The sequence below is a fragment of the Elaeis guineensis genome, chromosome 10 (genome assembly GCF_000442705.2).
Source record: "Elaeis guineensis isolate ETL-2024a chromosome 10, EG11, whole genome shotgun sequence".
In the NCBI taxonomy this organism is placed as follows: domain Eukaryota; kingdom Viridiplantae; phylum Streptophyta; class Magnoliopsida; order Arecales; family Arecaceae; genus Elaeis; species Elaeis guineensis.
Genome location: NC_026002.2, coordinates 77,700,921 through 77,716,257, shown reverse-complemented (window position 1 = coordinate 77,716,257; position 15,337 = coordinate 77,700,921). Strand labels below are relative to the sequence as shown.

At 43.8% G+C, this 15,337-nt stretch overlaps 1 pseudogene; it reads right to left on the bottom strand.

The window, feature by feature from the left end:
- LOC105052199 (noroxomaritidine/norcraugsodine reductase-like) overlaps positions 1 to 15,337 on the bottom strand; it is a 61,679-nt pseudogene that overhangs the window by 22,373 nt on the left and 23,969 nt on the right.

The following is a 15,337-nucleotide window of genomic DNA, read 5'->3' as shown; positions in this document are numbered from 1 at the left end:
AAAAGGGCGTTGCACATGTAGAAAACTCATATAAAAATAAAGCAAGGGATATGCACGGCATTAGCATAAAAAGAGGAAGGACTTCTTTGAAAGAAGTGGGCTCTGGATATGAGCATTAAAGAGGTAGGGCCCATGAGCTTGGACTTGGTCCACGTGATAGACTGGGATCGCATGGAGGGGAGTTGATGCGTGTGAGCTGATGGTGAAGCAGACTCGGGAACACGATGGGGCACTGGATGCTGACAGGACTTGGGCACATCAAATGGCAATTGGACACATAAGCAAGTGTGCACAAGAATGAAGGTTTGTATGCGAAAATAGGCATGTAACGAGTGCTGTATGTGGGGTGTGGTTGAGAGGCTTTACGTGGCTATCACACATGGAAACAAGGATAGCACAGAAGTCATTTTTGGAGCAAACTCTAGCATCACGCCTCCAATAATCCTAGCCCCTCCTTCCTCCCTTACCTTTTCCTTTCAACCATTCATCTCTTAGGGCCTTAACATCATATCTCATTTCATTAGTCCCACATGGAAAAAAATACAAAACCTCCTCTCTCCTAACATTTATAAAAAGGCCTTTATACCTCCCTATTGAGATCATCTCTCTCTTTATACCATAGCTTTTATAGAGGCCTTCATCTCGTTTTTAGGTTTTTTAGCCACCTTGTTTTCACTTTCTTCCATCCTTCCAACACACAAGACGGAGAGTCAGCCAAGGGGAGGTGTGAGAATCAAAAGGGGAGATAGTTCTGTAGAAGAAGACTGTGAGAGGAGATTCTAGTTAGATTTTTTCTTCTTTTTATTTTAATTTTTATTTTGAATTCAACTCTAAGCCCTGTTAATGACTTAGGAGTTTGGAGTATATTGTAGTAACAAGGTTTAAATTTCTACAATGAATTTTTGTTTTAATATTTCATTATTTTTTGCTTATGCAAGTTAATTTCTTCAAGTTTAATTTCAGCACATAGGATAGTTTAATTTTCTTGCTCTTTTTATTCTTATTTTATTGTTGCATACATTTAATTTTCTACAATATTAAATTTCAGTAAATAGTGTAAAGTTTCTTTTATATGTTTTAATCGATTTTATAGCTTCTAAATGTATCTTGTCTTGTTAAGCAATTCTTCTAGGATTTGCGATGAAGCTAGACCATAGTTAGAAGCTAATTTTTTTTTTTATTCTTTTCATATTTTTAATATTTAGAATCTTTCTCCTTTCCTTCTCTCTTGCCAAGAGACTTGATGAATTATAGTTGAGTTGAAACCCCTTCATAATTCATGCTTGATTTGGTGCAAGAAGTGGTAACAGGTAGAAGGTTCACAATTTCTATATATCCTCTTCTTCTCTCTCTTGTGAAAAAGCTTGATGAGCTATAGTTAGGTTAGAGCCCCTTCGTAGCTCATACTTGGGTAATATAAGAAGAGAAGTAAAGAGAGAGTCTATTTGACCTAATCAAGTAAATCTGATCAGCTGATCCTTGCATTTCTGAAGGGTTCGCACAAAAGATACAACCATCCAGATATTTACCGATTTTCTAAAATAGGATATCTCTAGTATTAATCTTGTTGAGGAGGCAAAGCCAAAGGCAGCACTTATACTTTAGTGGAGCTTTGATTTTTTAAAGTTTGGAGGCAAGATCCCACCTCACACCTCTTGAGTTAAGAAAGCAATAGAGAGAGGAGGAGGAGAAATCTCCATTTGCAGTTAATTGCCAATAGATGGAGTCTTGCCCCACTTCAAAATAAAACCCAGCAAGAAATGTTTTGAGAAGGTTTGACTCAACTTGGTTAGCAGGGGGAAAGAGTTGAGCTGACCTTGAGATTCCAAGAGTTGTTTCTAGCATTATAGAATTTGGAAATAATACCAAACTTCAAACGACAAGCTTCATAAATGAGGGGAAAGGCCTGGTGCAAATAAAATCAATATCACAACTTAAATATGAGCATTTTGGCCGGAGCCATCGATGCTCTAATTTATATGAATCCATCAATTCATAACAAGCAGCAAATGTCTTCACTCTTGCTCTTTTTCTCAAGGCTCTAGTAATTGCCTGGTCTCTCTCCACCACCATGACTAGAGAAAGCTTTCTGGTAACCTATCCCAGGCATCACCACTCTAGGCCATTAGAGGAACTGGATAGAATTACTAGTTGAGGATTGAGAACATGAACTTCACAGTAGAGTTGTTTTTGTTCTTAGAAGCCACTCAAAGACCGACCTCCGTCAACACAAATAACTTGACCCATGATATAGGAAGTAGCACGTAGGCATAGGAACGACATAAGAGATGCCACCTCCTCTAGTTCTCCAAAATGCTCCATGGGTATGCGAGAGACTTCTGTACAAATGCAAAGGATGAGAGATTTTAGCAGAAATTTAGCCTGACAACTTACCGCATGTACTGTTTGTGTTGGTGAAAGATGCAGCGCAAATTACATGAGGCTTGATTGCAACAACTGTAGCCACTGCAAATTTCTTATCCATTTTTAGTTGCTAAATGATGTTGTAGCCCTATAGGGCCACTTGACGTCCTCGCACTATAGGAAAACTAGGGAGTAGCATTTTCTTTTTTGTCTTGCCGAAAAGATCTACGATGCAGGATATGACAATCGATCAGCTTAAAGCGAGCCTTGTACATTAAAATTTGTAGTGTTGATTCATACTAAACTCAAACTTCTAGGTCATATTTATCAGATCAACTGGTTACCCATCTTGTTTTTCCTATTTCTTTTCTGTTCTTTTTAGAAGTAGCATGGAAGGAGTCCAACGGGGGAGAGTAGAATCCAACTCTCAGTGGCACCTTTTGCTTCCCCTGCCATTGGTGAAACTATTGGTTGGACCAGGTCTACCAGCTGAGCGGTGGACCTGTCCAACCACAAAAGCACATGCACAACAGGGCGTGCATTGCTCTTTTTTTTTTTCCCCTCTTGTGTGGGTCTCTTCATGGTTGGACTGGTCTGCTGCTTAGCTGATGGATCTAGTCCAACCAATAACTTCTACCATCATGAAGATATATAAACCAAAGTCACAATCATTGTATGGTACCCGCTACAAAATTCTTAGAAAGATCAATATCACTATAATATAATGCTATTGACATAGACGACACAAACACGGAACTTTCCACTGTCGTTACAAAAATGCCTACACAAGTAGCTAGTGATTGTTATACTTTTTTTCCCTTTTCCCCTACAGACATGACGATCGTCTCTAATAGCATGGATTTGCTTGACTTAGGGGTCTTCTGAAGCCCCCCTCTCCACTCTGCATGGCTTTGTAGATATTTAAAAAATGCAATAGGTATGCTACACTTAAATGTGTACTTACCCATCAAATGATGGGTGCTAGCCATAATTACCAAGTGATGCTTCTTTTTTTTTTTTTTTTGATGGAGGACATTTTTTTTCTTTTTTCGAAGAAAAGATTCAGACAACAATGAGAAAGGGTCGTTCCTTACAGGCTGTGCGAGTGGGGTCCGGATGGAACCTGGAGCAACACAGTTGACTCGGATATTGTCTTTTATCCACTCGCAAGCCAGGTTCTCTGTGAGCTGATTCAGTGCTCCTGAAGAATATAGCAGACAACAAAGTCATGAAGAGTGGAGAGATTGCATGACATTCCGGAGGCCATTGAAGTTTTCTATGGCGATTTGGTTTACGTGGTGGAGGTTGAAATCCTTGAGTTTAATCGTGGGACTCCCCCTCCCTCGGACCTCCCTTTCATGCAGGACTATGAAGATCAACTGTTCCTCAATGACTTACCTACGGATTTTGAGCTTCATCTTCGAACAGGTACTGCGGACGACGGGGAGAACTCCTCGGGAGGGAACAGTGGAGCAGCAACTGATGCCCCCGACTCAGGGGATGCTCCAGCCACTGTACTGGTCCCAATCGCTGGCGAGAAGCCCCTGCTCCACCTAACCCTGAGTCACCCCGCCTGGTCCATTGCTGGGAGAAGGGCGAGTCGAGCCAAGTCAACCGGTTCGAGTTTTCGCCATTAATGCCTCCTGTCTCTCCTGACGGCGGGGGTATGCTGGAAGTGACACCATCGCCAGGAGGGTCAGAACCCTGCCGATCGAGAGAAGCAAATATTTTGAATTCAATTCTGATCTCTCTAACAGCCTGACAATCCCCGCGTCTCCAACTTGGATCAGATCCCCTAGTCTTCCGCCTAGTCACCGATCGGACCCTTTTAGCTTGGCAGCCGAGGTCTCTATCCTTGCTGGAGCACCGCTCAGAAACCAAATTATGGAGCTTAAACATTTGGACTCTGCGGACGTTATCGCCCCTCGCCCGTCCTCCGCGGCTTTCATAAAACGTAGGTGGTCCCTATCCGGTCCGTGTGTTCCCAATGCTTTTGGGTCGCACCCTCATTTCCTCTCTCATGTCTCCCAGGTCTTTGGTGCAGCGTTTGTGGGTGTGGATGAGGCACCCCCAGCTCCTGCTTCGGCCACGTCTGAAGGTGCATCAGTTGGTATTCGGAAAGGACAGCAAAAAAAGGCTCTCCAGGGGATAAAGGTTGCCACTGTTAACCTTCTGTCTTCCCGGAAGAAGAAGAATCTCTGCGACACCCCGGCTACCTCTGCATCTAATTTGGAGAAGTCTGTCAAGGACAAGAAGGTCCCCGCTCCTCCGACATCTCATGAACTGCTGCTTCATTCGATCGACTCAAATCAGATTATCGATTGGGCTCGTAAATCTGGTGTCAAGCTTTCGAATGATGATGCAAGCCTGTTCATCAAAACTATCCACAAGCTCGAGGCTTCTAAAGCAGGACAATGCTCTGTCTGAGAAGTCTGAGAAGTTTGGTTACCTCCTTTGTGTTTTGGTCTGTTCTTGGTGTCTGTTTGTTCAATGGCCGGGCCTATAGTTCTTCTATATTTGATGTCTTTTCTGTGCCTTCTGGCTGCCTCAGTCACTCGTTTGAATGGCTTTCCTTTGCTGGCATTTTTTGTTTTGGCTACTATTGTTGGACCATGATAGGCCTGGTGGGGAAGCTGTTAATGTGTTGGTTTGTGAATTATATGAGCATGAATCTGGTCTCTCTTATCTGCAGTTGTGCTCTATCCATTGGCCTATGGTGTTTTTTCTCTCGATTTTGAAGTGTTGGTCCCACCATTATGGCCCTCATAAGCTGGAATATTAGAGGTCTTGGGGAACTTACTAAGAGACTATCGTTAAAGACTTTCTATCCGTGAATGACTGCTTTGTGGTTGGGCTACAGGAAACTAAAGTGGACAACTGCTCCATTGCTTTACTGCGCTCCATCTCAAGGGGAAAAATAAATAAATGGGTTTCAAAGAATGCAACTGGCACCGCTGGTGGAATCCTTATTGGTTGGTGCGATAGTAGGTTCGATTTCATTCTCAGTGACGTTAAAAGATTCTCCGTTTCTGTTATCTCGTGGGATTGTGTTCTTAGTCTCAAATGGATGTTGTTATGGTGGATACCATAAGCACCTCAGCATGTCATCGCAGAGCATTTCAGGCTCTCAAATCGTCAACACGACCGCTGATTATCGTATGAGCTGAAGAGTCAGTCTTTTTGCTGAGCTGAGGCATCCGCAAAGTTCGACCTATGCATGAGCTACCTCAACCGACTAATCCCTTCATTGCATGTGACAGCTGTCTATCCCGAACAAATAATTATCCGGCGTAACAGTCTCTCCTAATCTCGTGGGAACAGTCAAAGGCCGAATTATCTCACCCACTATGGCAATTTCAACAGTCCGACAATCTCGAAATCGCATGATCACACAGCTATGCAACCAGCTGTCCAATATTCTTCTATATAAACAACCAGAGCTCCGAGGATCCAGGTAAGTCAAATCAAATCCTTCTAAAAAAACTCGTTGCTGCTTCCTTGTTCTCTGTTTTTCTGATTTAAGTGTCGAAGAGTCATCGCCGAAGCCACAACCTTTGGTTTGGGACTTATTTTGCAGGTCTCTCTAGTGCCAGCATCTCTACACTAGGACCAGGCATCTAATGTCTGACCTCAAGTGTCCATCTTCTGGCCTCAACCGATTTGAGCATCAACAGATAAAGGAAGGGTTTTGAATTCGTATTCATGGCTCCAAGACGGACATCTTTCCACTTTTCAATGCCACTGCTTCCTGACAGGTGGCCAGCCAAATCGATAATCAAGTTCAACCACTGGCATCAGAAGTCCCCCCATCGGCTCAACAAATCTTTCCGACATCCATCACGACTGACCAATTTGATCAGCTCTCTCAGCAAGTTCAACATCTGACGACCGCAATTCAGGCGGTCCATACCTTTCTCGCACCCTTCCAAGCAGCACTACAGCCTCCCCAGGCTATCCCTGCACCCCCCTCGATGGTGCCGCTTGTGCCTTCCATAGTGGTGCCTCCACAGAATCTTGCTTCAATTACAGCTCCGTAACCATCACCTCAACTAGAGCCGCTGGTGCCTTCTCGAAGTTCGAAGAGGAGGCTGACTCATCAGAGTCATCCTAGGGCCCAGCAGCCAGTCCGGTGATGATCCCCAAGCCCACAATCGGGCCATGACTCAACCCTCAGACATCGATCTCCTCTGCTCTTCGAGGCTGGTACCGTCCATGAGGTCGACTTCAAAAGGCAATTCCAAAAGCTCGGCAAGCAGTTAGGCCAAAAAATAGAAAAAGTCCTTAACAATAATGGCTCCTTGGTGCTGCCCTACGAAGGGTATAACGACCAGCCGCCCTTCGTACAGGAACCGCTACCCCTGCACTTTAAGTTGCCTCAGCTGGAGGTCTATGATGGGACCATCGACCCCATCGACCATGTGGAGATCTTCAAAGCAGCAATGCTCTTTCAAGGGGTATCAGATGCAATCCTCTGTCAAGCATTCCCTCCAACTCTCAAGGAGACTGCTTGGCAGTGGTACTCGAGTCTGAGGCCAGCATCTATCCATTCTTTTGAAGATCTGTGCCGATCTTTCGTTGGTCATTTTATCAGCAGTCGATGACAGCAGAAGTGGTTCGACTACCTCCACACCATCAAGCAAAAAGAGGGCGCATCGATCCGTTCCTTCATGAATAGATTCAACTTGATGACTATGGAGGTCCAAAGCTTGGACCAGTCAACCGCGATGGCTGCAATGATGAGCGATCTGCTGAAGAACAACTTGAAAAAGTTGTTAATAAAAACTTATTCTCAGGATCTCTCGAATATGCTTTCCCGTGAGGAGAAATATGCCCGCATGGAAGAGGCCTTTGCCAATAATACTCCTATCGATTCAGCTGCGGCAGGATCCAGCAAGGAGCACTATCCGAGGTGAATAGAGAAAAATCGCCTGTGCTCCTGATCTTCATCATCGAGGTGAAATAATGGGGGTCAAGGTCATCGATCTCGAAGTCCCCTGCGAAGGGTTAGGCAACTATCAATGCTTGGGCATTATGATAGTTACATGCCCCTCACTGTCCCTCGAAGCGAGATGTTTTTACAAGTGGGGCCTGAGTTACATGCACCTCAACTGATGAGAATGAGGTTGGAATGTCATTGAGACCCAACTAAATATTGCTTGTATCATTGTGACCATGGAACGATACTGAAGACTGTCATCAGCTTCACGATGAGATCGAGAGGCTCATTAGGCAGGGATAGCTGAATCATTTTATCCGAAGAGCGGCCTCTCAATGTCAAGCTTTGAGAGCTCTGCAGCCACCTCCTATCCCTCAGCAACCTCTCCCTCTACCTCAACCACAGCAAGCACCAGCTCGACAGGAGCGGCATCAGGTAAGAGAGCAAGTGGTGGGAGAAGAGAGATCCATCTGAGGAGAAATCCACATGATTACTGGGGGGTTGTCTGAGGCCCCCGATGGGCCTAGATTTTAGAGAAGGCCTGGTTGACGGGTGCCCCCAACCAGCTGAGGAGGAGAATCCGAGCTGGATGGTGAAACTCAACTCACGTTTATGTGAGGTAATCAAATACTGACTAATTTATCTTTTACAAAAGAATGCAGATCTTTTCACTTGGATTGCTGCAAACATATCTGGCATCAACACTGAAGCAATATCCCATCACCTAAAAGCGGACCCAACTTGTCGATTGAAAAATCAGAAGAGGCGAAGTCTCGCCCCAAAACGTCAAGAGGCTATAGCTGAGGAAGCTAAAGCAGCTCGACGAAACTTCAATTTAAATTCAGCAAACCTCTGCACATATTACCAATGATGTAATAATGCTTTCTATGAAAATAAAACTTACAGGGCCATCAGTTTATGATGGATGCCTGAGTTTTTCAAGAGTTGCTTCCTCCTCCCACTTGAGATCCTGAACCATAATGACGGTCAACTAACATGAGGAATAACTTATCAGACCCTTAGAAGGCCATCGAGAGTGCATGTCACAGGCACAAGCTCATTGTTGGCATATAATACCTCTCGTACGAAGATGAGAAGTACTAGATTCCATAGGCATAAGATCACCGTAGGCACACAAGGCCACTTGTGAGGGATAACTTATCAGACCCTCAGAAGGCCATTGAAAGTGCATGCCACAAGCACAGGCTTGCCGCTAACACATAATGTCTCTCGTGTGAAGACGAAAAGTGCTAGATGCCCCAAGCACAAGATCATTGTAGGCACACAAAGTCACTCATGAAGGATAACTTATCAGACCCTCGGAAGGCTATCAAGAGTCCATACCACAGGCACAAGCTTGGCGTTGGCACATAATACCTTTGGCGTGAAGATGAGAAGTGCTAGATACCATAGGCATAAGATTGCTGTAGGCATACAAAGCCACTCATGAGGGATAACTTATTAGACCCTTAGAAAGCCACTGAGAGTGCATGTCATAGGCACAAGCTCACCGCCGGCACATAATGCCTCTCACATGAAGATGAAAAGTGCTAGATGCCGCAGGCACAAGATCACTGCAAGTACACAAAGTCACTCATGAGGGATAACTTATCAGACCCTCAGAAGGCTATCGAGAGTGTATGCCACGGCACAAGCTCACCACTGACACATAATGCCTCTCGCATGAAGACGAGAAGTGCTAGATGCCGCAGGCACAAGATCGTCGTAGGTATACAAAGCTACTCATAAGGGATAACATATCAGATCCTTAGAAGGCCGCTGAGAGTGCATGCCGTAGGCACAAGCTCACTGTCGGTACATAATGCCTCTCGTGCGAAGATAAAAAGTGCTAGATGCTGCAAGCATAAGATCGCCGTAGGTGCACAAAGCCACTCATGAGGGATAACTTATCAGATCCTCAGAAGGCTATTGAGAGTGCATGTCACAGGCACAAGCTCGCCACCAGCACATAATTTTTCTCGTACGAAAATGAGAAGTGCTAGATGTCATAGGCACAAGATCGCCACAGGGACACAAAGTCACTCGTGAGGGATAACTTATCGGACCCTCAGAAGGCCGTCGAGAGTGCATGCCATCGGCACAAGCTCACCGTCGATACATAATACCTCTCATGTGAAGATAAGAAGTGCTAGATGCCGTAGGCACAAGATCACCGTAGGCACATAAAGCCACTCTTAAGGAATAACTTATCAGACCCTCAGAAGGCCGTCGAGAGTGCATGCCACAGGCACAAGCTCATCATCAGCACATAATGTCTCTCGTATGAAGATGAGAAGTACTAGATACCACAGGCACAAGATTGCTGTAGGCACACAAAGCCACTCATGAGGGATAACTTATCAGACCCTCATAAGGCCGTCGAGAGTGCATGCCACAGGCACAAGCTCATCGCTGGCACATATTACCTCTCACGTGAAGATAAGAATTGCTAGATAGCGCAGGCACAAGATCGCCGTAAGCACACAAAGCCGCTCATGGGGGATAATTTATCAAACCCTCAGAAGGTTGCCGAGAGTGCATACCACAGGCACAAGCTCGCCAGCAGCATATAATACCTCTCGTGCGAAGATGAGAAGTACTAGATATCGTAGGTACAAGATCACTGCAGGCATACAAAGCCACTTATGAGGGATAACTTATCCAACCCTCAAAAGACCGTTGAGAGCGTATGCCACAGGCACAATTTCACTATTGACACATAATGCCTCTTGCATGAAGATGAGAAATGCTAGATGCCACAAGCATAAGATCACTGCAGGCACACAAAGCTACTCATGAGGGATAACTTATCAGACCCTTAGAAGGCCATTGAGAGTGCATGCCATCGGTACAAGCTCGCCGCCAGCACAAAATGACTCTCGTATAAAGATAAGAAGTGCTAGATGCTGCAGGCACAAGATCATCGTAGGTACACAAAGCCACTCATGAGGGATAACTTATCAAATCCTCAAAAAATTATCGAGAGTGCATGCCACAGGTACAAGCTCACCGTCGGCACATAATGCCTCTCGCACAAAGACGAGAGTGCTAGATGCTGCAGGCACAAGATCGCTGTAGGCACATAAAGCCACTCTGTGTGGGGTAACTTATCAAACCCTCAGAAGGCTGTCGAGAGTGTATGCCACAGGCACAAGATCGCTGCCGGTACATAATGCCTCTCGCACGAAGATGAGAAATGCTAGATGCCGCAGACACAAAATCACCACAAGCACACAAAGCCACTCATAAGGGATAACTTATCAGATGCTTAGAAGGCTATCGAGAGTGCATGCCATAGACACAAGCTCATCGCTGGTACATAATACCTCTCGTGCAAAGATGAGAAGTGCTAGATGTCGCAGGCATAAGATCACCGCAGGCACACAAAGCCACTGTTGTGGTGGGGATTTTAGTGCAGGGGTAAAATGATAATTTTAAAACTTTTTTAAAATTATAATTTTATAGTAAAAATTATTAATTAATATAATTAATTAACATATATTAACCCTACACAAGGATCTAAATATGATATATATAGCATGCATTTAAATTTGAAATTTCAAATTCTACAGTAAACATTTTACTTTTATGTGTTCAGAACATATTACCTTTGTGCAGGTAGTTGATCGCCGTAGTTTGATCATCGTTGGGAAGGTTTGATCATTGTAATACAGCCACACAGTATGTCTTACCTCCATAGATCATCCACACAAAGCTCTCGATCTGATCGGCTCCTCACGAATGCTAGTTCGTCGTAGAACCCTTTCGACGGTCGATGCTGATCGAACTCCTTCGATCAATATCTGCTGACTCCTCAGATGCTCTGAATCATCAACAAAGGTGCTTGAGAGGTTGATGAAGTTTTTTCTAAAGTTTGGTGGGCTCATAACACTCGTAGCTCACCTTCTCACTTTCCGAACCCCAGGTAGAAACCCTAGGGTACTCACTGAAAACCCTGCGCCCACTTTTGTTTCTTTTCTTTTCTTTTCGCTCGAAAGTTTTTGAACTTCCAACTCATGCACAAGGCTTCCTCACACCCACTATTCTCTCTCAAAAAAATTCTACGCACGCCCCACCTTCTCTTCTCTTTTAAAATAGTGCAAGACGCATCTTATCCGCGTGAGAGGATAAAGATAGGTGGTTGCTCACTTGAATTCAAATCGAATTTGAATTCAAATGCAAACCAACCCATCCTTATCCACTCTGGATGAGAGAAGAGAGGAGGCATGGGTTCTTTGTGCATAGAGAATTTACACGAGAAACTCTTTCTCATGTAGATTAAATGGCGCACAAGATAAGGTGGGTGGCGGATGGATTAGTTGCCCATTCAAATTCAAACATCTTTTGAATTTGAATGGCCAACAAACCAATCTTTATCCAGATAAATGGCGCACAAGGGAGGGCATGGGAAGGCTTCTACGTGGGAGAAAATTCATGAGAAGTTATTTCTCGTGAATTCAAATGGGCGCAGATAAGTGAGGTGGCACAGGGAGATGAGGTCAAAGTGATTTCAACCTAATTGAGCCAACCTAATCAAAATAGGTTAGGCACAATTAGACTAAGTTAAATCTAACTTAATTAAGTTTAATTAGGTTTAATAAAATTTTAATCAAATCAAGAATTGACTAAGCCCAACCTCTGATCAGATCAGGGACCAAACCACCTTGGCGATTAGGTCAACACTTAACCTAATCGGGTCAAACCCAACTGAATCCAATTCAATTGGACTTGATCCAAAAATAATTACTCAATCAAATTGAGTTAATTAGCAATCAAATCACTAATTAAACCTCTCATAAATACTGAATCTAAATCCGATGGGCAATCGGACATCAGAATCCATCGATATGAAACCCTAATCAAAAAATCCCAAACCAGTGGGACTCTTGACCCCGGTACCTAAAATATGTGGAACTCATGATTAGAGAATCCTGATTCTCGATCATAGAGTTTTAGACACATAGGACTCAAAGTCCACGAGTATTGGGACTCTTCACCAGCCAACAGATCAGATAGGAACCTCTAATGTGTCTGACCCCGCAGGTTCGAACCTAAGTCGGTAATATAGGAACCAATTCCTGTACTAATCGAAGTGACCATCTAGTAATGATACCCGATATCCGGATAGATTGAATAATCGCAATCACAACACTCAGAACTTACGTGAATATGGTTATTGTATAATTCATCCTTTTGACCCCTGTGTTTAGGACGACTCAGGGTTAAACTGTCAACCCTGATTAGATCATCCGAATCGTGCTCAACTCAAACAGTCCTGTGACTCCTCACTAGGACTACCCTGGTTAAGGTTTTGCTAAATTAAAATACGACTGTACACAGCTCCTGAACTGGAATGATCAATCCCATCTTGACACACGCACCGACAAGTCAAGTACTTGACTACACCCAGCAGCCTTCCGTCACTAAATTAGAAATTCAGGTAGTTCAGTGCCTAAGTGCAGTGAGTTGCTTGCAAGTCACCGTGGCGGTCTCAGGTCGGAGGGACAGTTATACCCATATCCCATCAAAGCAAATCTTGACAGCAGAAAAAGCTTCGGAGTCGGTCACATTCAGTGCAAGTGTACCCTTACATCTCACCTGTATGCCATACCAGTGTCTCCACACTCCTTGGTTAAGAGGACAACCAACCCATATGGCACACAATGACCTATACTTGATAAACATTGTTGTCCTTGGTAACAACGTATCATTTGATCGTGAACAGGTTTTAGGACTAAACGACAAATCCTCCTTTGTCGAGTCTAAATAGCCCTAAGGACTTCACCACAATATAGGAGTTCATTAGTAGATGAAATAATTTATGATGAAAAATACCAAAATAATTTTTATTTATTTATAATTCATATACTAATACAAGAAAGAGCACAATCGTCAATAGACTGATGATTGGCTTTGGGACACTATTCCCAACAATCTCCCACTTGGCCTAAAGCCAATCAGTGCAGTATCTAATACACATCTTCGACTTGAAATCGTCGAATTCCTTCTCCGTAATGGTTTTAGTGAATGGGTCGGCCAGGTTCTCCTTTTCGTTGATCTTCTAAAGGTCGACGTCACCTCTATCCATGATTTCTCGGATGAGATGGTAGCGGCGCAGAATATGCTTCGTCCGCTGGTGTGCCTTCGGTTCCTTTGCCTGAGTAATGGCTCCAGAGCTGTCATAATAGAGTAGAACTGGACTTACAAGGGAGGGTGCTACTCCGAGCTCGGTGATGAATTTTCTCAGCCACACTGCTTCTTTGGCAGCATTTGATGCAGCGACATACTCTGCCTCACAAACTGAATCAGCCATTGTGTGCTGCTTGAAACTCTTCCAGCAGACAGCCCCACCATTAAGGGTAAAAATAAATCCCGACACACTCTTGCTGTCATCGTGATCAGACTGAAAACTAGAGTTTGTAAATCCTATAAGTCTCAAGTCCGATTCACCATAAACAAGCCACTGGTTCTTAGTATTTCTTAAATACTTCAAGATTGTTTTGACAACCTTCCAGTGATTCTCCCCTGGATCAGATTGGTATCTACTCACTACCCCTAGTGAGTATGCCACATCTGATCGTGTACATGTCATAGCATACATGATAGATCCCACTGCCGAAGCATATGGAATTCTATCCATACGCTCTCTCTCTTGAGGTGTTGTTGAACAATCCCTCTTCGAGAGAGAAATTCCATGGCCTATCGGTAGATAGCCTTTCTTGGAATTTTTCATGCTGAACCTCTTCAGCATAGTATTAATGTACGTGGACTGGGATAATCCAAGCAACCTTTTAGATCTATCCCTATAGATCCTCATCCCTAGAATGTAGGAAGCTTCTCTCAGATCCTTCATGGAGAACTGTGACGATAGCTAAATCTTTATTCCCTGTAATGCAGGGACATTATTCTCGATTAAGAGAATATCATCCACATACAATACAAGAAATATCACTACTGGACCATTAGCCCACTTATAAATGTAGGGCTCCTCCATTCTTAACGAAGCCATACGTTTTGATCGTCCAATCAAAATGTATGTTCCAACTCCGGAATACCTGCTTAAGTCCATAAATGGACCTCTGTAGCCTGCACACCTTAGACTCATTTGTGGATGTGAACCCTTCAGGTTGTATCAGATGCACCTCTTCGTCCAGCTCTCCATTTAGGAAAGCTATCTTCACATCCATCTGCCAGATTTCATAGTCCAGATGGGCAGCTATCGCAAGCATAATCCGAATGGATTTGAGCATTGCCACAGGAGAAAATGTCTCATCATAGTCTATACCATAATGTTGACGATATCCCTTGGCAACCAGATGGGCTTTATAGGTCTCCACCTTTCCGTCTGCACCCCTTTTCCTCTTGAAGATCCACTTACACCCTATGGGTTTTACTCCTTCAGGTGGGTCAACCAATGTCCACACATCATTGACCTTCATGGATTTCATTTCGGATTTCATGGCTTCTAGCCATTTCTCAAAGTCAAGTCTCTGCATTGCATCTATGTAGGTGATCGGATCCTCATCATTTTCATCAAGTTCGATAGGATCGCCGTCCTGGATCAAGAAACCATAGTATCTGTCCAGTTGACGTGGTACTCTACCAGACTGCCTTAAGGGTGCAGGAACAATGGGCTCTGAATTTGATCTAACCAAATTCAGTTCAGGTTCGCAACTTGTGTCGGTTTTTTCACCTGCCGAACTTCCTCAAGTTTGACCTTAGAGACAACAGTCCCTTCACTAAGGAATTTCTTTTTCAAAAAGATTATCTTAAGGCTGACAAACACCTTTTGCTCATCAGCTAGGTAGAAATAATACCCTTTGGTCTCTTTTGGGTACCCTATGAAATAACACTTGTCAGACCTAAGTCCAAGCTTATCCGTAATTAAATGTTTAACATAAGCTGAACACCCCCAAATCCTAAGGTGCGAGAGTACTGGCTTACGTCCTATCCATATCTCATATGGCATTTTGGTTATAGACTTACTCAAAATCTTATTTAGAAGGTAACAAGCCAATTCGAGCGCATATCCCCAGA